The sequence below is a fragment of the Ambystoma mexicanum genome, chromosome 2q (assembly GCF_040938575.1).
Source record: "Ambystoma mexicanum isolate Mex_15411 chromosome 2q, UKY_AmexF1_1, whole genome shotgun sequence".
In the NCBI taxonomy this organism is placed as follows: domain Eukaryota; kingdom Metazoa; phylum Chordata; class Amphibia; order Caudata; family Ambystomatidae; genus Ambystoma; species Ambystoma mexicanum.
In genome coordinates this window covers 1,130,695,312-1,130,718,536 of record NC_090924.1, presented here as the reverse complement: position 1 = coordinate 1,130,718,536, position 23,225 = coordinate 1,130,695,312, and the positions used below count along the sequence as shown (strand labels likewise).

The window sequence follows — 23,225 nt, the reverse complement described above, 5'->3', positions numbered from 1 at the left end:
TTGAGAGACTGTGAGCCAATGCAATTATTTTAGTACAGGCGTGATATGCTCACGACGACCAGTGCAGCTTTTTGCACTACCTGCAGTCGGGCTATTCCATACGCTGAGGTCCCCAGTAGCACTGCATTGCTATAATCCAGTTTGCTTCCTATTATTGCTCTTGTAATAATTGGCAATAATTGCAGAATCTGAACTCGTGATAAATGGCATAATCTGCCTGAGCAATCTGCTATAGTAGCGACAAGCGCTGACTGTAGATGAAATATGATCAATTATATTCACATTAGAATTGGCAGTGATGCCTAATGATTTAGCTTTCCTTAATATCGGGATAAGGTGAGTATCCAATGTCAGTAAATCGTAGCTGTTTCCAATCTTTTTTGACATGGCCAGTGTAGCTATCAATAGTAGCTCTGTTTTTTGCTCATTGAGACAGAGGCAATTGTCTCGCATCCAGACATTGACCATGTCAAAGATGTAATCAATCAACTTGCATCCTTGCATGCCTTGTGACTTCTAGGTATACATTATAATGAGGAATGTTAAGACAAATAGCAAGGTACCTTGCAACTAAGTAGGGTGTGAGACTCCCAATAACACAAGAAGCAATTTCGATTACACAAAAACACAGAGAAGGAATAACAAATACAGCCAACTCACCACAGACAAGTACTCTGAACCACCACGGAGCTACTATACTACGAAATAACACTCTCAAACACATCCCAGACATGAACTGATGCAAACCGGCCACACGTGCCATGTAAGGGGCTTAAAATCCCAAGGGAAGCTGGGTTTTTACATGTCTACTGCTTTTTGGCTAATATCTGAAAACACTTACCTTCATAAAACCCTCTCAACATTACACATGGACACCTTTGCAAATTAATCAAAGAACTGTACTCTCGCCAATAACAGTAGCAGTTTATGAAATCAGAGAACATTGGCATGTCTCACATTCCCTACTTCTCAAATAAATGTGGTACTGTCGGCTACTAACATGTGCAGTTTACACTATGCTTACTTAGACTTCTGCAGGTTGTTGGTTTATGGAAGTAATGTTTTACATTTAAAATACACACAGTGGGCCTCATTCCGAGTTTAGCGCCATGACAACCTCCAATACCGGTACCGAGTCCGCCCTCGTTCAATGGGGACTTACCGGTCTAGTCTCACCTTTGCGGGACCGGTAAGTCCCCATTGAAAATACCATTCCCCATTCCCATTTGAGCCCCCAAAGGGCTCAATGGGAATGGGGAAGGTGCAAATTGCGGTACCGTTATTTGCTCCCTGGACCCTTAGCGGGACCCGCGAAGGGACCTCGGAATAGGGCGCAAAGGGATTACCGGCACCGGCGTCCTTACCGGTGCCCGGTATCCCTTTGCCCCAGCCTCGGAATGAGGCCCAGTTTCCGTTCTCCCACCCAACCGGGAAAAATGGCTTTAGATTGTTTTGAACAGGTTTAAATACCCCTTCCCTTTCAGATCACACATGAACCTCACTGTGTAATACCAGAATGAGGGATTGCATGTGAGTTTACATTCACACTAAGTTTATTGGCACGAAAATGATTCGGCTTTACTTGATCACAATTTCGAATTTAGTTAAAGTAATTAAGGCTTCCACTGAACATCTATTATCTAACTTATCCTCATTAGGAAATGGTATGGTCTGCTGTCAAACCACTTTGGGTACTTTTTTAACTATCCCCTGTAAAAATAAAAATCTACACTATCATAACTGGGGAACATTCCCTATTTTACCCAGAGCTCACAGCACAGAAAACACATTTTAGCATCTGTTTATATGTAATCTCCCTCAGCTCCAAACAAAATGAAGCATCCGTATCTATCTCAAAACAACTAACTACAATATCCTATTATCTTTCTTGTGAATACCTTTTATTAGCCCTGGCAATCTGTATGGAGATGTGCCATATTTTGTACATGTAGTCAAATCTCACTATGCACTGAATATGATATATTATATTTCACTTAAAATACGATGTTTTTTCTATTTGGAATGAACATCTCCAAGGGAGCTTACCTTTTATTATCTATTATATGTGGGGGATTTTTTTTATACTCACTTTGTAATTTTTCTTTTAAGGTGCTGAGTCAAAATGTGCCGTCATGAGTTTCCAAAAGAACTCCTGGTTAGGTTCTCATCTCTTTTGGAAAGCAAGTCTGCTCCAGGCTAAGTTGATTTAGGATCCCTTTAAGATGATCCACAATTTCCCAGTTGTTGTTCAGATCCGGAAATCATCTAGTAGGGCCAAGTGTTCTTTTTCCCTGCAACCTTTCCAGAGTCAGACACTCTCTCCTGTGCTCCCACTATATTTCAAAACGTCCAAGAGTCCCACAGTAAGTCATAATTATTTCACATTATGTGATTGGCCAAGTTCTTCAATTTTCCCATCTCATAGTTAGAGATACCTATGGAAAGCACATTGCCAGTCTTCAATGGCTTATAATTATTTATATATTCATGGTCAGAAAACGGTGGGGGCAAAAACTACTCCAAATAGTTTTGTCACCAATTTCATTGTTCTTCCATAATTTATTATAGTAATGTGCAAACTTAATGAATACAAGATGATTGGAATCTGTTTTTTGCAGATGCACTTGTGGCTATGTGACACAACTATTTGGCCTATAATTTTATTATTAAAAATCATGGACAAATGAATGTTCAAAAGTTATACATGATATTCACTTTCGCACAAATGGTCAATTAAAAGATGTGCTGTATTAAAACCAAGTTAAATATAAATGACAGGACTTGCCTTGTTAATTCCGCTTTGGAGCTCAGCACAATGACCTATGTTATAGCCCTTAAGTGACCTCTCTGTGAAGCCATTAATTCATGGCTCATTGGGGAATTTTGACAGGTCCCACTATTCAGCTTGCATGAGTCCGAGGAAAGAGATCATTTTTATGAGATCAGGGTCCATAGATTGTCAACTAATGCACAAATATGGCTTTGAGGTTGGCCATAAAATGCATAGGTCCCAATCATCTGGCAAGCACAGATGTCAATCCCTCAGGTGACATTAGATTCTATTTTCCTAGTATGTCACTTTATTTTTATATTAGTATCCCCTCGAAGAATGGAAGGGAATTTGCTCAGAGTTGAAATGCAGGTCAACTTAAATCCACCACAATGTTGGCTGAATGGAATACAGTGCTATCCAAACTAATTGAACAATTGCTTCTTTCTTCTGTTTTAATTGTATCATTTTTACATTAAACATTCTTTCACATGACTTAAATGAAATAAATTGCTGGATACAATCCACTTATTAATTAGCAGTGCTCCATTTGAGTGCAAATAACAAGTTAACAAGTTAGTTTAGAAAGTCACAGCTGAAGACATTGGCTAGACTTTCAGTACTACAACCACGTCTCTCTTTATAATATTGACAGCGGCTTCCAGGTTGCTTAACATAGGCACTGGTTCTTTGGCATCCTAGTGTTTTTGCATGCACCACAGAGGTGGAAAACATGAATAAAATGTTACATTTTGCCGCCCTCACCTAAATTTGAAATTGTCTCCATTGGCCGTTGACTCTCTCGGCACTGAGCTACCTGCCGCAACACAGTTTTCAGTTTTCAGCCTCTTTTTTGCTTTAGGGAAACAGTTTTACATTCTATTTACTTCTATGAATCTTGCCAGTTTTTGGCCAATAGGGGATATCGTTAACAAATATAGGGAACAATTATAATGTGCACTAAAATGCCATCAGATAATATGACAAGACAAGTACACATGACAATCGCTGGAGAAAAAAAGATAAGGATTGCTAAGGTACTTATGCTCCATTTGGAGCATTTTAGTAAAAAAAGGTGAGAAGGCTAAGTCACAAGAACACCAGCATATAACCAACCTCAAAAAATATGGCATTCCCAACAAAACATGATCTTGGACTCAAATCAGCTGACACTCACTGCAAAAATATCACCACCATAGTCAGCCAAAAGGAAAATCACAGGGCATAACAAAAAGTGACACTGTAGCAAATCAGCAGCCCATAAGTGTGGAAAAGGAGAGCATTTAGCCAAAGCAGTGTATCTATCCACTAATACCACTTTCTCCTGTCTACACTCAATGCCGTTAGCTGTGGCTCCACCAGGCGGTGCTCCAGCACCACCAATGAGCCAGTATTTAAACACTAGAACATCACTTTTACCTATTAATGTTTACACACAATTCAGTGTGCATTTTTGTGCTATTTACCAATCTCCTTACGTTCAGGCAGTCTAACTGATACAGAACAAGATTTGTAATGTGAATATTTTTGCATATTGAATGTGAATGGACACACGTAGCAGACTTTACACATGATGCAAGTTTGGGGTCATGTGTCTATAGAAGCTTATGGAAGTACTGTAACATTTTGATTTGGCCGGAACGCTCCCATATCTGGCAATTCCACTTTGAAGTCATTATGTGCCCTCCACATCGTATTAATCCCACATGCAGCACTGGAAATGAAGAAGCTCTAAATGATTAACTTTAGCTGTCAGGAATGGGAACACTTTCTCATGCAGACCTCAGTACTCATTAAAGGCACTGCAAGAGTTAACCTTGACTGAGGTTTCTTTGCTCATGCCCAGCTCCCATCAGAAGATGCAGCTTACATGAGTCTTGAAAATCTGGATTCATGCCCATGGCCTTCGCCTTGCAATATAATTCCGCGGGTTCTCTTCAGCTACCATGATCCCAACAAATTACGTTTTCTTCCAGTGGTCACTTTTGTGGCCCGTACATTAAGTCCTGCCTGCTCAGCACCAGAATTCCTCCACTACTGTTGGCCACCCTCTGGAACATCCGCCTTGTTGAGTTGGAGAGATATTATTAACCATTGTAATGGCTAATATTGTATCTAATTTGGACGAATGAAGGGCTGAATGAGTATTGTCAAGGTTCCGAACTCTGACTGCAGGCTATACATTAACCTTTGAAGAGGGAGTTTACTGTAACTTGCAGTGTTATAGTACATGTACAGTCTTCCAAACAATATACATCTTTATACCATTGAAAAGCAAATGGGACTTTTTGCACAGCCTCCATCTGCAATGAACATTACTAGACAGCCATCAAGGGCCTTAGCACAGTTTAGATGAGGTTTGTGTTGCTAAGGTAGTGAACAATAACTCTCAATAAACTTTGAAAACGGAGATACAAGTAATCCCACGATGAAGCCCCATGTATGCTCCTGCAGGGAATCTGCTCCCCTGTTTGATTTTCAGTGTACCTTTCGTTTTAGACTTCCCAGATATGAAATATCATCACAATGACACATGTTGTTTGGAAACCTGTGTAAAGTCGTGTTTACTGGAAACCACAGCTGAAAATAATGTTGGTTTGTTAGGCACAGTTTATGCAGACTTGTTCCTTTACAAAATACCTGTAATGTACTCTGCCAACATATATGGAGATAGGCTGAAGGTCAGTACTAGATAAGGTTTGCATTGGTGCAGATGCAATTAGCACTGGGGCAAATGTGTATTGGATTCAAACAATCTAAAGAGAAGCCATTCCCATCTACCTGGGATGCAGCGCAACACGTGCACCAAATACCCAGCTGTTGTCAGTAGCGTGGAAAAGGACTTCCAAGGTGAGTGCCAACTTTAGAAGAATGCCAGTGCTGAAAGCTGGAAAGGGTATGTTGAGAGGGAATTGCAAAGGAATGTTACGGGGAGGTTTGTAGTGCTGTATTGTGCTATTCAATTCACCTTTATTTATGATTTGTGTTCAAATCAGAATGTCCTGTAGTTTTGGATGATTTTTAATTAAAGTCAACGAATGTGCTGATTGATATATTTTTATTCTAATGGGGTTTTGTTTGTATGAAATGTCCTGTGGGACAAGGCACACAACCACAACAAAATGTAGCATTTATTTATTTAACAAATAACTTGGATGACCTGTTTTATTGCTATCGTCGAAATGATGCGTTCTGCCTTAGCTCTTAGCTCTAACATACAGATAGCAAAGTATGTTCCCCCGCACTATGTGGCCTTCACAACTCCTTCTCTGTATCATGCTATCTTGCAGTCTTTTCCTTCCATCACGCTTAGCTTATTGTGGGACCTGCGCGGACTAAACTCACCTTTGCTCGATCAAAGCGACGCACTTTGAGAAAACTACTGTGTATAATCTGGCACATTACGAAAAACACAATTAAAAAAATAGGTCAAGAGCTGGAAAGAAAAAAATGCGTAGAATGCCATGTCCCATGCACTTATTTATTTATTTATTTATTTATTTAATGTATTCATTTATTTTACTGTTGAATCTATACAGCGCCCACAAGCCCTCAGGCATCAGGGCACTATGATCCAGTTACATGTATCCCATAAGCAGGAAAAAGTCCTTAGATGGAATCTTTAGTCCATCGATACATATGGATAGGTAGGGTAGAGAAAGAATAGGTGCATACAGGTGCAAACATGACAATGTTATATTAGTTCATGGGTATCAGAGACAATATCAATGCCCAAACTACTGATTCGGTTGTGATGGCAGGGCAATAGTTATTCAGAGCAGGTGATGGCGAATGGGGGTGCACTTTGCAAATGTTTGGCTGCTCCCCTTTCGTGAACTATGGGGCACAGTTTATGCATAAACATAAGAAAAAGGAATACGAATATTGTACGGTAGTACATTGACTGACAAGGTTTAAAGACCAGGCAAGTTGAAAAGGGGATTTCACCAATACGCACTTACTTTACACAAATATTTCAATTACAGGGACACCTGTGATTCTTGGAGTGAATGCATTTACCCGCTGTAACAACTGCCAGTGTATCAGAACCTTTATGCGCAGTCTCAGAGGCGTTCTTTTAGGAGGAGCTCACTGCACAGTGCTTTGCACTTGCCATGAGGTGTTCATGCCAGGACCGCTGCTTCCCTCTGCGTTTTAAGTATGCTCTATGAACAGTCCTACAGGCTTTATAGAGAAACTATTACCGTGGGTGACTGAGAAGCAGACGACAGATTGTGCTCTTACTTTATTTTGTGTGGCCTGAGCTGGTTCATGGCAGAGTGCGGGCATCAGAACGGACTCCATACGACGATGGGAGCGTGTGAAGGAACTGCGGGGGGTGAGGGGTGGGGTAGCTGGATGGGAGCACGCTCTCTGTACAGTGTGATATCGTTAAAGCAGACAACTCATGAACTCTCTATTCAGCTCATCAGCGTCCTCCTTGCGATGCAGTGACATTCCAAGAAAGTGGTATTCAAGGCTACTTAAACCGATCCTCCCCTGGAGTAAAAATATTGTTTCTGGCACCCCACCCATCTAGGGGCAGGCCAAAGTATGTCCAGGGGGACCCAGGCTGTAAAACATAGGCAGATGGTCTACTGCTTATATTTTCAGTTAAAAACAGTCCTCTTAATCCTTTTTTGTTTTAAAAACAATAATCTTAATCCCTTTTTAAAGAGTCTGCCCCAGGATATCTTTCGGTCCCCTAGGGGCCCAGCCCCCCAGTTTGAATATCACTGTTCGAGGGGATTGGGTCCTCCGACGTATTCAATATCTATGACAATAATGACCACAGCTGTGCTGCTTCGGAAAATCTTTCGGCGTCTGCGTCGATGACGTCGATACGCCGCCCTCGAGGACCTCCTCCGACAGCACCAGATGTTATAAGTAGGACGCACGACGCCCGTAGCCTCAGTTCAGTTTTTTTCCGCGAACGTGTTCGCTTCGGGAATCTCGGCGCACCTCGACTCTTTGGAGTTTCTTCGAACCTGTTCGTTTTGTGAAGTTTATCCTTCGTGAAGATGTCTACCTCGTCTTCCACCCCGCGTCCGGGCTTTAGGAAATGCGGGGACTGTGGGTCCAAGATGTCGGTGACGGACTCGCATGACGCCTGCATCTGGTGCCTCAGGGAGGCCCATGACACGGATGACTGTGTCGGCTGCCAGTTGTTCATGTCCAAATCCTTGCGGGAGCGCAAGAAGAAGTTGTCGGTAGGTAAGGTGTCCAAGCCCCGGAAGTCGAGGTCTGCGGGGCTTTCGAACAGACGATTCGAGGGGCGACTCTCCGTGTAGTCGTCGGAAGTCCATTGGGTCTCGCTCCGGGAGTCGGTCCCGCCACTCCTCTGCCTCTTCGAGGCATTCCCGGAAGCGCCGGCATCGGTCGCCTTCCCCGTCCTCATCCGAGGACTGCGCCCGTCGGCAGGTCACTTATCCCATCAAGCATGCGACACTGGAGGAATGGGTTTCCTTCGGGAAGAAAATATTAGCGATTCTCGAATCACAGGGCACCGGTCCGTCCGCGCCTCGAGTGGGGTCGGTCGTGATCGGTCGAGAGACACCGCTCGTATGCCTTCGGGCTCGGGTGGTCGGCATGATTCGCGGGAGAGGTCCCACTCGGACAAGGAATCGTTCTTGTCATGCCTGTTGCAGGTCCCGGTCCTCGACGCGCTTGAGACCGCATGAACCTGTGAAGTCTTCGAAGAAGACATCGACGCCTGTGGCGCCGAGGTCGTTGACGGACTCTCTCGAGGCTCCACCTCCGAGGAAGTCGTCGACGCCGTAGGTGCCCAGGATGTCAAAGGACACGCTCGGGGCTCTGCCTTCGAGGCATGTGTCGATGCCGTTGATGCTGTCAGCGCTGCACCTGACGTTGACGCCGATTCACTCGACGCTGGCGCCGATTCACTCGACGCCCTCGCCGCCTTTCGAGGCTGTGGTGTCGGAGGTACCCCATAGTACGGGGGAACCCCTAGAAAGGCTCTGGCCAAGGTCAAGCATGGCTTTGTTCCCCATTCCGTGCCTTCTTACCACCATCTGGAGTACATTTCAGAGGTGGATGAGGGCTCTGATGATGGCATGGTTCCTGATACGGTGTCAGATGAGATTCTCTCAGGCCATAGCCAATTTGAGGACCTACGACAGTCACTGCACGATGCCAGTGGGCTGGACACCTCCCCGGAGGTGGAGTTTTGGAGGCCTGAGCCTGGCACTCATGCCGACTCCTCGTACCGGCGCCTTATGTCTAGAGTCACCGAGTACTTGGGATGGACTGCTTCCCCAGCGGAGTTTATTCAGGATGATTTTACGGACATCCTCGACCTTGGTCCACCAACTGACCCGGTACTGCCGTTTCATATGGCTCTACAGAGGAGGGTGGCGGTGGCTTGGACTGCTCCGGAGAGTCTCCCGGCAGTGGGCAAGTCTTTGCCGCAAAAATACCGCCCAGCCAGTAGCGACCCCTGCTACTTGACCAAGCACCCCACTCCAGAGAGTTTGGTGGTGCAGGCGGCTACGGCCCCGGCAAAGCAGGCGTCGTATCCTACCATCCCTCCTGATAGGGATGACAAACGTTTTGATGGCTGGGCGAAGAAAGTGTTTTCTTTAGGGGGTATGGCGCTTCAGGCGGCCAACTCCGTTTGTGCCTTGTCTCGTTTCACGCACACTCTGTGGAACTGTATTGCCTTAGCGGCTGAACATATTCCCGAAGGGGACGAACGGGATGGTTTACTTGCTATGGTCCAGGATGGCAAGGATGCCATGTGTGAGTCCGTTCAGTCGGATTTGGACATGACAGACTGCGTCAGCCGGTCCATGGCGGTGAGCACCGTAATACGCAGGTTGTGGTTGCGGAAGTCGGGGTTTGCTCCTGATGTGCAGGCCCGGCTCCTCAACATGCCCTTTGACGGTGAACATCTTTTTGGAAGCAAGGCTGACGAGAGCCTTGAGAGGTTTCAGACCTCCAAAGCTGCAGCAAAGTTGTTGAGCGCTGCAGTTCGACAACCTCTGCCTTTTCATCCTAGGGGACAGCAATGGAGGGGAGGTTCCTTTCGTTATTACTCGTCCTTTGGTAAAGCGAGAGGAGCTGTCAGTCAAAGGGGCCACCGTTGGAGTGCCAGAGGTAGAAAACAAGGTACTCAAGGTGCCAAGGCCGCTCAGGCAGTTGACTCTTTGCCTTCAGGCAACGCCACAGCCGCTACCACTGAGTCATGAGGCCATGTGCCATACTTCGCCGGTTGGGGGAAGGCTGGCGCAGCATCTTGTAGAGTGGCGTGCCATTACTTCAGATGTGTGGGTTCTGGAGGTCATAACCCACGGCTACTCTCTTCCCTTTCGGCAGAGGCCTCACGACAGTCCACCAGGGAACCTCTCTTTGAAGAGTCTGGATCTGCTCCTTGCGCAGGAAATTCAAGCCCTGCTGGAGAAAGGTGCCATAGAACTGGTGCCTGTAGCGGAGAGGAATAAGGGATGGTATTCCCCTTATTTTTTGATTTCGCAGAAAGACGGGGGATTGAGACCCATCATGGACTTGCGCGGTTTGAACAAACTCCTCAGGAAGGACAAGTTCAAGATGGTTACTCTCTCTCAAGTCCTCCAGGCCCTTCAACTTCAGGACTGGTTGGTGTCCCTCAACCTCAAGGACGCTTACTTTCATGTGTCTTTCCATCCCAAGCACAAGAAGTACCTGAGGTTCGCGGTTGGCGACTCGCACTTTCAGTTTCGGGTCCTGCCATTCGGATTGACCTCCGCCCGAGGGTTTTCACCAAGCTCATGGTGGTGGTGGCAGCGTATCTCAGGAAAGGGGGATTCACGTCTACCACTACCCGGACGATTGGTTGATCAGGGCGCGCTCTCCCGAGCAAGTCCTGGATCATCTGTCCGTCACCTGCCACTCCCTTCACAGGCTGGGCTTCTCAATTTAAAGAAGTCCCATTTGACGCCAACACAGTGGCTCCAGTACATCGGAGCAGTGCTCGACACACCCCTGGGGCAGTGTTTTCCTCCCCAGGTGAGGGCTCTTCACATTCAGCAGATGGTGCACAAGTTTCAACATGCCCAGACGCTCCCGGCGTCGAGTTCTTGAGGTTGCTCAGCCTCATGGCATCCTGCATTCTTCTGGTGCAGAGGCTCGACTGCGGATGAGATCTTTGCAGTGGGTACTCAAGATGCAGTGGTCACAATCCTCCGGCAGGATGTCGGACCCCATTCAGGTGCCGCCCTCGGTCACCCAGGACCTTCTGTGGTGGGGCGTCGAAGGCAATCTGATGAAGGGGGCTCCATTTTGGCTTCCCTGGCCGGAGGTGATGATCGTGACGGACGCATCCGGCACGGGATGGGGAACTCTTGCCAACGAGTTGACAGTCAACGGTCGTTGGTCTCTGTCGGAGTCCAGACTCCATGTCAATCTGTTGGAGCTGAGGGCCGTTAGGGTAGTCCTAAAGGCTTTTCTGCCGACTGTGCGGGGATAGAATGTCCTGATCCTGATGGACAACACGATGGCCCTGCACTACCTCGACAAAAAAAGGGGGTCACTTCCTCTGTGCAGGGAGGCAATGCAGCTCGAGTTCTGGGCCATCCAGCAGGAAGTTTCGATCTCGGCAGTTCATCTGGCCGGAGACGAAAACGAGACGGCGGATGCTCTGAGCAGGCAGAGCATGATCTCTGAAGAGTGGGAGCTGGCTCAGGAGATTCTTCTGGAGATCTTCACCCTTTGGGGGACCCCTCAAGTGCATCTCTTTGCCTCCAGTGTCAACCGAAGTGCGAAAGGTTGTGCTCGTGGGAATTTCCTCCAAGAGGAGCCTTAGGAGACGTGTTCGTGGGGGAGTGGTCATTCCCACTACTGTATGCGTTTCCTCCAGTCCCCGTCATCCCGCAAGTACTGCGGAGGTTACGGAGGTTCAGTTCCCGGATGATCCTCATTGCTCTGACGTGGGCCCGGAGGACGTGGTACCCGGACCTTCTCGACTTGTCCATCTGCCCTCCACATTGTCTTCCCTACCGAGACGATCTGCTCTCACGGGAGGGGATTCAGGTTCTCCATCCAGAGGTCAGATCCCTCAACCTTCACGCTTGGCTTCTGAAAGGTTGAGGTATAAGGATTGGGACCTTCGAGAAGACGTGATGGAGGTGTTGCTCTCGGCCAGACGGCCAGCAACAAAGTCCCTGTACCGTTGCCGTTGGCGTAAGTTCTGCGACTGGTGCAGAGTTAAGAATGTGGATCCTTTTGCATGTGACATTCCCATGGTTCTGTCTTTTTTGCTTTCTTTGGCCCACAGGGGCTTGCAAGTGGGTACCGTTAAAGGTTACTTGGCGGCGCTGTCCATATTTAAGTGCTCGTCTGAAGAGTGTTCCTATTTTTAAATTACTTTAATTTCTCAGTTTCTGAACGGGCTCACTAATGTGTTCCCTCCGTCACCTTTCCAGGTGCCCGGTTGGGATTTGAACCTTGTTCTCAAGTTTCTAAGGGGTACTCCATTTGAGCCTTTCCACTCTAGTCCTTTGAGACTGTTAACTCTTAAAACTGTATTTTTAGTTGCGGTCACTTCCGCTCGCAGAGTAAGTGAGTTACAGGCACTTTCAGTTAAGCCACCCTTCACTGTGTTTCATAAGGACAGGGTTGTCCTTAGAGTTCGTCCTTCTTTTCTTCCGAAGGTGGTGTCGGAATTTCATTTAGGCCAGAAGGTTGTTCTTCCAGCATTTTATCCTCCTCCACATCCTGGTAAGGAAGAGGAGATGCTCCATAGGCTAGATCCTAGGAGAGCGTTAAGCTTTTATATTTCACGCATGTCCCGGGTCAGAGTGGACGATCAACTCTTCATTGGTTACGCTGGAAAGCGTTTGGGACAAGCTATGACGAAACAGACTTTGTCTCGCTGGATTATTTTGGCCATCTCGGAGTGTTACCGCTTGGTGGGTAAGGACCCACCGGTCGGCTTGAGGGCCCATTCTACCAGGGGTATGGCTGCATCTACTGCCCTACAGAGGGGTGTTCCTATTTGTAACATCTGTGATGCAGCCACCTGGGCTTCAGTACATACTTTTGTACGTCACTACTCCCTCGATTCCATCCGTGGGCAAGGCAGTCCTTTACTCTGCAATTTGATTGGGAATTCAAAATTTTTGTTTTCTAAATTCTTTTCCCACCTCCTTGCATTGGTACTGCTTTGGGAGTCTGTCATAGATATGGAATACGTCGGAGGACCCAATCCCCTAGAAAAACAAGTTACTCTCTTACCTGGTAACGTTCTTTCGATGGGATGGTCCGACGACGTATTCCTTATCGCTCCCTCCCTACCTTCCCCACTACAGAATTTCTTATGCCATTGCAGCTTACGTTTCCGCAAGGCTTTGTGTGTCTGACTGGCAGAAGACTGGTATCACACGTTCTGGGGGAAAAAACTACAACTGAGGCTACGGGCGTCGTGCGTCCTACTTATAACATCTGGTGACGTCGGCCGTCAGAGGAGGTCCTCGAAGGCGGCCTATCGACGTCATCGACGCAGGATGCAGACACCGAAAGATTTTCCAAAGCAGCACAGCTGTGGTGATTATTGTCATAGATATGGAATACGTCGTCGGACCATCCCATTGAAAGAACGTTACCAGGTAAGAGAGTAACTTGTTCTTCTAAGATATGAATCCGAAGAAGTCATGGATCGGGGCATTGAGAAGTTGACAGCCCTATGGGGGCTCAAATGAGAATGGGGATGTACAGGGTCCCCGTCCCGGGAAAGGGAATTACCGGGCCCTCCAAGGTCAGAATGGTCCAGTAATTCCCCATTCCAGGAACCCGATCCCGTTACCCGGTATGGGGGTAGCCATGTCGCTAAAAGCGGCATGGCTACCTCCATACTCGTAATGAGGCCCAATGTATCCATCCTTGATTGCCCAAATCGAGCAACTATAGGGGTTGTGTAGCAAGCAGATGCGTTCAGGAAAACGGTTTACACATGCAGGGAAGTCAAAACAAAGATTATAGTCATCAAGCCTATCCCGGCACCCCCACAAGAAACGTGCAACACCAAAAGGCCCATGAAACCCATACAGAGTAAGGGAATGTGATGTCCTCTGCCTAAGTGGCAGGCTGCATAATCATGTCCCCTGAGGCCCAATCCTTCTTGTCTACACTGCTGTTTTTTTAACTAGATGTATGCTGTAATTTCCCTGTTCTTTAGTCCCATATATGCAATGCTAAAATGTGAACATTTATACTCGATATCTCCAATTAACAAGACGTTTTACAATGTGCACATTGAAAACTGATCAGTTCACACATGTGCCAACTCCCGAATGAACTGTGTGCAATTTGCGGTGCATGTACACAGATTGCTTGGCACACATGCTTTGGTGCAAGTGTGGAATACGTGTTAAGCCCCACCGGCTAAGCCAGGGCATGGCACAAGGAATCTTCCACAAAGTCAGAAATTGCACTGAAGACCAACCCACGCCTGCCTTTGAAAGGAGTTAAGCCTCCCTGTTGGGGGGAAGGGGTGGGTGGGAAGTAGGGGGGGGGAGTCGTGATTTCACTACCATAAGCCATGGGCCACTTTTGATTCCCATTGGAGCTTTCCACCATCCCACAAAACCCCTGAGAACACTAACGCGCACAACTCCATGAATTACAGAAATTAGCTGTGCATTATTTGCCCTTTTTTCCGACACTAAATAATTCTACCTGCAAAACAGATCACCATTTGCACATAGCATTCTATTTGCACACTCTGGCCCCGGATGATGTTCCATGGAACTCCATTGACTAACAGTCCAGGAATATGTGACAGCACAGTCCTTTAATTTTGAAGCTGGGGGAGAGGAGCTGTGGGTACCATAACTCCATGTCCTTTGGTTGAAGCCCTGGATCTCAGGGGGCTGCAACCAAAAGGCTTGCTAAAAGCGGCATGGCTACCTCCAAATTGATTATATCCCCACTTAGTAGGAGCGTCAATACCAGATTTGTGGGGGGCAGTACCCCTGTAGAGAAATATGTGGTAGATTGGGACACATGTACTATATATGTGTTCAGAGGAATAATCAAATTGTGTTCTCCTTTTGGATTAAACAGGCAACAGATACTAGGCATGTGGACATTGAGTGGAATGGAGTGGCCTGGTAAAGGTTGACAGAGTTAACACACTTTAGTCCTCTATTTAAGGGAACTATGCTGCGCACTACTTCAAGATAAGTAATACGTGATTCCTGAATTATATTATGTGGTCACCCATTTTAGAAATTTGCCATTGTACCTGGAAGGGCTTGTATCATAGTGTTATTATCTCTAAAGTGAAGTTATACTACTTGGTTCTTCAACCTTTGGCTCTCCAGATGTTTCGGAGTACAGCTCCCTTCATCCCTAGCCTGCATAGTCATTGGAGTCGTGGTCCAACACATCTGGAGAGCCGCAGGTTGCAGACACCTTACAGGTTTAGTTCAAGACCATAAGGAAACACAACATGTAGGTTATTTACAGGAGTGTGGAGAGCACTATTGATTCTTTGTAATAAATGAGTGTAAGGCAGTCGGGCAAAGTTTAATTCAAATGCATGATGTGTAATTTAACATGAGAAGCATATAAGTAGCTAGTCTCCGGTGAATGCACTCTCTATCAGACTACAATCTGGAGCCTGAATGGAATATTCATAGGTCTGTAGCAAGTTATCTTCTTTGGAATATCTGCTTTAACTCCAGTTTTGTGTCCACAAACGTCTCTGTTGCTGTGAACATGAAGCCTCTTGCAGACACCTATTTCCTGTTTAGTTACTTGCCATAATATCTCTGAAGCATGGCTCAGAATTGTATGTTTATGCATTTATAATGCAGTGAAACCTTTTGGTCCTTTTAATTAAGCTAACACATCGTATGATGGACGGGATGTAGAATAACTCTTACACCAGATAATAAGACTGACTCAGGAAGTAGGCAAAATGTATGTTTTATTCTCTATTATCTAAAACAGGGAGTTACAACGGACATCAACAGACGTCGCACAGCATAGTCTCAAAGCCTTTCATAAAAAAGCATTCTTATATACCAAAAATGTGTCATACGTGACATCATACTGCGTGGCTAACTATGAAAAACTACGTTTTATTGTCGTTGGTTCAAGGGGCCAAAACCAAATATGATGCCTCACGGAACCACTATTGAACCTTAGTTATTCTAAAAACAGGACCAAAAGCCGCATGAGAGGAAAAAGTGGAGGCTCAGTGTCAGCTATTCATATATCAATCTCAAATTGTATCAAAAATCTTTATTAAATACTTATTTTCTTTAAAATTAGACATACATATATCAGAAATGTCAATACAATACTACACAAACAACACATTTCATTACAGTTTGCATAAAAATAGTGCATGTATCAAAAGACCAACAATTGATTTAATGTATACACTGTACCCTTGTTCAGTGCAAGCGATGTTCTTGTGCAAATGTTAGGTACTGGTGAAACCAACCACCTAGGTCTATTGTCCTATAAGATATATCCATAGGCCAGGTTTGATTTTTCTAACATTAAGTCATTCTGCTAGAAGAGACAGCATACACATAATATCCTAACATTAAATCGTTCTGCTAGAAGAAACACCATACAAGTAATGTCCAACTATTGGTATTTTGGGAGGATACTATCAACTAGGAAATTCCTCCTTAATGACATTAACAAACAACCCTCGATTGTAGTTTCGACACTATGCTGTGTAGAGACCTTTTCTTAGGTACTGCTGCCAGTCTTATTCAGGACTTTTATAGAGATTGAAAATGTTCTTCTCATGTAGTGGCTTGGGATTTTTTACTAAAAAAGAATAAAAGCACCTATTGTACCTATTAAAAAATATACTTATAACCCATCACTGATAATACACTTAGTACTTTTCCAAACAGTCATCTATGTATTCTTTTCTATAAAGGATTGTATTGTGATTGGGTCTACAGTCAGGTGGACAACTTATGCCCTCTTCTAGTGCAAGTCATCTTCATCAGTTAATAGATACACGGTACATCATTGGCTCTCAAAACTATAAGGCCCTTCGTTATATGGCATGCTACAATTGGTTGGCATGCTTGTACCCTTCTGGAACATTCAATTCACTAGCATCACGTAAGATGGTACACCAGGTGCTAGTGGGTGGACTTGACTGTACCTCCCCACCCAATTAGCCCATCATCTCTCACCACTCATGCCTTCTGCCATTCAGATAGTATTTGAACTCTGCCTTTTAGTAGTTTTTCTCCTCTGGGAATATAAGGGAGTGTGAGCATGGTCTTATCAAGGTTCAGGTTTGCATATCCACTTCTATTTCCATCCTGGACTCACGTGACAGGAGACTGTGAATCAGTGCATTTTATAGCATTTAATTGTCTTGAATAAAGAAACTTGGCACTCATGGTGTTCTCTCTTTGCAACTTATCAAGGGATGCCTCGGCATCTTACATTCACTGTTTCTTCAAGTACTGATAACCAGTTTTGGCTGCCTTAGCCTTTGATACCAGGCCAAGCAGCCTTCCTTTGGTCCACCTTCGAGCTTCAGCTTATTTCTTTGCTGCGACACACACATAGCTATAAATCCTCCCTTTTCCCCAGGTTGAGCTTACTAGGATTGTGACATCGAATATCCAGGTTCTATTTATTCATTTTGGCGGCACCGCCCGCAGTCTATTCACTACTTATAGCCAGCCTTTACGATTACTTAGTCTACTTGCGTTACGGCATATGTACAGTTATAAAACGGCTTGCATTTTCTGCAGTGCTTTTTCACACGTGAAATCTTCTTGATGCTTATGAAAGTTTTCTCGATTATTTACTTCACCATCAGATTCTATAAGGTCTATGCCTTCTCTTCTTCTGTCATCCTTCTCAGTGTGTCCCGCTCATTCCTTGTAATGTCACCAGCCTCTTCTTTTCTCATCTTCACACTTCTTCAGGGATTTCCCTCAGGAGACCGTCATCACTTCGGGGATACACCATATAGAGTCTTCTCAGTGGATACTTTGTCTCAAAGGCTCTTCGTGTAATAGGCACCATTACTGGCGTTACACATGTCGCAATTTCCGGCTTCCGACATATAGGCAGATAGGGGCGGGACTTCCTGCAGAGGCATTCAGCTGCTCCTCAAAAGCACCTTATGCCAGAGGCAAATGGGCACAACAACAAACAGGCAAACAAACACAGGGTCACAATGAAAACAAAAGTTAATAAAACATATCATAAGTAAAAGCAAAGTTAAAAAAAAATGTTTTTAAATGCAAACACATAACAGGTTAAAAACTAAAGCCCAGTAAAAGAGCAGTGATACATTGAAACCATTCAGGTAAAGAACAAGTCTGAGGAATTTCTTGAAAACTATGAGTGAAGACTGAGAGCTCAACTTCACAGGCAAGTTATTCAAAAGTTAGGAGACTACAAAGTTAAAAGAACACTTTCCAGCTTTCTAAAAGTTTATGCAAGGTAATACTAGTTACTCTGGTTAGATCTCAATAAACTGGAATTTTGCTTGTCTTGCAATCTTCTTTTGAGATAAGCCGGATTTTTACGATGGAGGCATTTGTGAGTGATAGATAAGAATCCTAAAGTTTAGACAATCCTTTACCAGTAGCCAGTGCACCGCTCGCTGTGCGTCAGTGAAATGAGCTCTGCGACTAACCCGGGCCACAGTCTTGATGGCAATATTCTGCACCACTTGAGGTTTTGATAGATTGTCATTTGTCATACCGAGCAGTAAGCTTCCACAATATTCTGTTTTTGCACCCATTATGGTGTGAGCCAATGTGGCTGAAATAAATGGACAAACAAAGCAGCTTTAAATAATAAGCTGAAGATTAAATCACCGAATTCCCTTGATCATACATTGAGAGTTTGGAATCAAGATATACTCTGAGGGTTTTTACCATCTGGAGGACAGTGATGGAACATCCAGCAATTATAACATTCCGATAAAAGGGAGACAATTTGCTAAGTCTTAAGTTGGGTGACAACCAATAGAAGTTCAGTCTTCACATTATTCAGGGTGAGCCCATTATTTGCCATTTAACTTTGAATTAAATCAAAGATGGCATTCACTCTGACCAAGTCTACATTATTTATTTAGAGATTGCAGTCTTTTCCGGCTTTGTGTTCCTATTTCGGCGATATCTTATATGTGCCAAAGTGGTAGTGAGTTATCAGGATCTGCAGCCTCGGTGGTTATATTGCGACTGCTGCAATATTATAATGGATGTTTGTTTTTAAGAAAGCACTTATGTTGGTTGCGCTCCTGGTATAAGCAATTTCATCACACCTTTACTTATAGTAAATGTGTGATGAAATTGTTTATACCAGGAGCGCAACCAACATAAGTGCTTTCATAAAAACAACAAGTCTATATTATAGTCATCTGTGAGCTTGAGCAGGATTTGCGTGTTGTCCTGATAGTTGGTATGCAAAATATCCTTTTCACAGAACAAAACAAACAGGAGCTTTGCAAAAATATTGCAGAGAGTGATGTGAGAAACCTGAAGGTGTCTCAGAAGCTAGTCCTTGGGGATATGTCATCCAGGGAGCCAGGACTTTTGGATCCAGTTTCTGGGGGTGGACAAGTGCGGGAGGATCACCTGCATGAAGGGTTCCCAGGGAGTGGAAATGGGACCCTGGATGGTGAGACATGGTATCCTCCACCCTGTAACACCTTTTCCCCATCCTACCAGGCAGGATACCTAGGAACTCACCCCCTCCTTCCCCACATGAACACTTTATCATGTAAAGCTCACCATGAGCGACAACGGACTAACACCAGAGCCGTATACCTGAAATGTCCCAATATAATGGTCAGGCAAGGTCAGGCAATTACTGATCATTACACAGACCTGATTTCTGTCATACTTCCCCACACGGATAAAAGGCGCAGCATGAAAGCACACTCTGAGTGACGCAAAACACAGGAGGAAACAACAGTTCCAAGATGGCAGTTTAATACGAGGAGAAAGACTGCAATACCAGAGAGGGTTGCAAGGAGGGAAGTGCCCTTGATCTTTAAAGACCATTACCTTCATGAGCCTTGGAAAGTAAGAAACGTAAGACCAGGAACTGAAGCTGATGAAACCTGGATGGAGGTACCCGTGGCTGTCCCGCGTCAATAACCCAGGCGGTGAGGAGTGCATGCCGCTGTGCTACTGCCCTTGGCTCCTACAACAAAGCAGCGTCAGTAAAGATAGCATAGCCAGTGATCGTAGAAACCGATGCCAAACCAGCCTGCGTTTTGAACCAAGGGTGCAAGCAGCAACATTGTGTAAAGATATCTAAGGAGAACAGTGTGTGAGACGTATGTGACAAGCGATGCTAATACAATTGGAATCCAAAGGAGTGAGTGAACTTTAGGAGGCAAAGAAAGGTTACCATAGACAGAGTGGTCCGGTGCCACGTGGGCGCTCCTTCGAAAGTCTATGTTAGGCAACCAACTGATGCTATGTGAGACAAAGGGGAATCTTAAGATCGGAATCTTAAGATCTAAGTGGTCCTGCAACAGTTCAAGCTAATCTCTGTGCACATTTGAAAGTCTTCGATGGTTTAATATACACTGCAATTGGCCCGGGCTCAGCTGAGGGAGACTAATCTCGGGACAAAAGAAAGTGATATGACCCCGGTTTAGGGGAATCCGAGGTGTACCGTGAGTCAGCGAGAAAGAACATTCACTGAACATTGTAATATGGGGATTTGAACCCGGAAGAGGGGGATCCAATTTTGACATTTTGTTTTTGAAAATGATCTGAGCCTGGAAGAGGGGTATCAAGGGTGAACACACAAAATTGAATACTTGTAAAAAGAAAAGATCTTTTTGCATCTTGTTTTTGTACAACCGGCCCTATGAATCAAGAGACTTTTAAGAAGTAAAGAGACTTGGACTCAAACAGTCTGCATGCTGGTAATGGAACTGTATCCTCGTGCCCCAGAAGCCAGAGTGTGTGCTTTGCTTTAGTGAACCACCTTGTCCCATGCTGAAAACGTGGAGAAGGGAGGCCAACGGCCCGGACATCCCGATCTATCATTTTGTGAACACTTCTTTCTTTCTCATAAACACTACCCCACACTATTTGTAAATTAGCAGTTAGGATTGGCAATAAGTTTTTTAGTATAGGCCCTTTTATTTTGACGAAGACTCCACTAGGACTGCATTATTATTTGCTGGTCGTAGCTTGCTCCCATCTGTAGGTTTAGGTTTAGATAGGTATTTTTCACACCCTTGCGAAAGTTCAATAAACACCCTTGAACTGTGCTCACTTGTGTCTGTCTTACTGTTGATACCATGCCTTTCTTACCGTAAGGGACAAAAAAGAACTCTGTGGACCACCACACAAAAGCTCAGCGGGAATGCCATAGCTGTTTTGCAAAAAACTCTGGCCAATCTGCCAGATAAGAAGGATAAGATCCAGTCAGCTGCCTTCTTAGAAAAGAAGGCATTGACCTGGACTCTATTAAAAAGAATATCAAAATCAACCAAATTGAATGTAGCTGATTGATCTGCTAAGACCAGCAAGGATACATGACCCACATCTGTCATTTCTAGCACGCTAGACTTAAGGTCCAAAAGAGCTGATTCAGTCTGTGAGAAAAAGTTTATTTGCCAACTATTTACTACTTTGCTTTTCTTCCGGAATTCTTGGCTAGTGAATTACAAGGCTTTATACTGCACTAGGCACACTAGATATTCACACCGACTGTACTGGGTACACCAGACTACAACTCTATATATTGTAAAATTACTATTTTGTTTTATTTATTGGGTATTTATAATGCGCCTATACAGCAAATGGTGTTTCAACAAGACAGAAGGGGGCTTTGGGACAGAGGAGGAAAATGGTCCTGCTAGGCTTTGTGTCATTCTGATTGTGCAAGTGCAGTAACAAGAAGTGCACGGGAGTGGAGAGCTGGGGGGTAGTGCCAGTCATAGCGGAATGCTCTAATGCTCAGAGGGAAGGAAGTGCAAGTCAGAGTGGAGAGCATGCAAGTGCTGGGGGGAGGAGGAAGGTGGGAAGAGGGCCCCTGGCCAGGCTAAGCAAAGGTCAGGTGCACACGTGGCAGGGAAATGCAGAGAGTGCAGGCAGAATGAAGGGCTGCATCGTGAGTGTGAGGACAGGGCTGGAAGGGCTCAAAAGGGGTGCAGACCCAGACAGGCTTGTGCAGGGGGAGACGGCCTGGTAGGGCAAGTGCAGGTTATTGGGGGCAGTCAGGGGAGACCGAAGTGCTGGAGTGGACTGGGCAAAAAAGGCCTGGTGCCCTGTATGAATCAGAAAGGAACCAGACAGCCAGTCAATGCGGCAAGGTGGACATTAGCAGGGGTTGGGCAGAGTGAAGGAAGAAGAGAAAGGAGATTTTTGAGAAGCTTCTGGAACTTAAGGAGATCCACCTCAAGTCTGAGAGGGGCAGGGAGGCCTTTGCTGAGAAAGGCTCCTGCGGAAGCGAGAGATCTACCCCCACTCTCTGCTTGGAAAAGCATCTGATCTGCAGAGTGTCAGAGCTAGAAGACAGAGGGGCTCTAGGGGGGAGGTTTTTAGGGAGAGAGAGTTGTATGTAGCATGGCCACAGGAAGCCCTTTGGATGATGCAGAGGGTCTTGAACTTGATCCCTGCAGCAACCGGGAGCCAGTGGAGAGGTTTTAGGACTCAAGGGATGCGGTCCCTGGGCTTGAGGCCAAGGATAACTCTTGCAGCCCTATTCTGTATCAACTGAAGGGGCGAAGAGAGGATTTAGGCCGATTGAAGAAGAGGATGTTGCAGTAGTCCAGCCTAAAGACGACCCAAGCTCGGGAGCCATTGAGTTTCTGGGGCAAGGTGAGGAAAGGGAGAATGCCTCTGAGGTGGTGCAGCTGAAAGTGGGCCTTCTTGGTGAGGGCTGTGATGTGACGAGAGAAGGAGAGAGAGGAGTTGAAGATGACACCAAGGTTTTTGCCTCACAAGAGGGTGAGGGGAGAGGGCCTAGAAGGGAAGGACTAGGCCACACAATGACAAACTACCACACATGTGTTCATACGTATGCCCACAGGTAGCTTTATGCTTTTCAGCAGAACAGAAGAAAAATATGCAGCAGGGCTACACTAGTGTCACATTGTCATTGAACATATGCAAAGAACAGGGGAAAACACCTTGCATTGGAAGGAAAATTAATATTGTTTGGAAAGCAACACAATCTCAAATCTCCATCTAGTCTTTTGTCCATGTAAGAAATCTGACCTCCAATTGCATTTAACCCCTGTCCTCAGCTAAGGTCAACACAAATCAATAGATGCACCCATGCACGTTATTAGAGAAAGGAAATCAGAGCATACAATTTCATACAGACAGTTTTCTTTAGCTTCCAAGAGCTATATAGTATTCATGGATAACGTATGTATCATGGTTAACCATTGTATAGACTGGGATGTATTTGGGGCATGCCTTGGCATGTAACTCATTTATGGAGACAGGCACACTTTAGGAACCAGACCCACTTACTA

At 45.2% G+C, this 23,225-nt stretch overlaps 1 protein-coding gene across 13 annotated transcripts in view; it reads left to right on the top strand.

The window, feature by feature from the left end:
• HDAC9 (histone deacetylase 9) overlaps positions 1-23,225 on the top strand; it is a 497,607-nt gene that overhangs the window by 434,469 nt on the left and 39,913 nt on the right. The gene's annotated exons all lie outside the window — the stretch shown is intronic.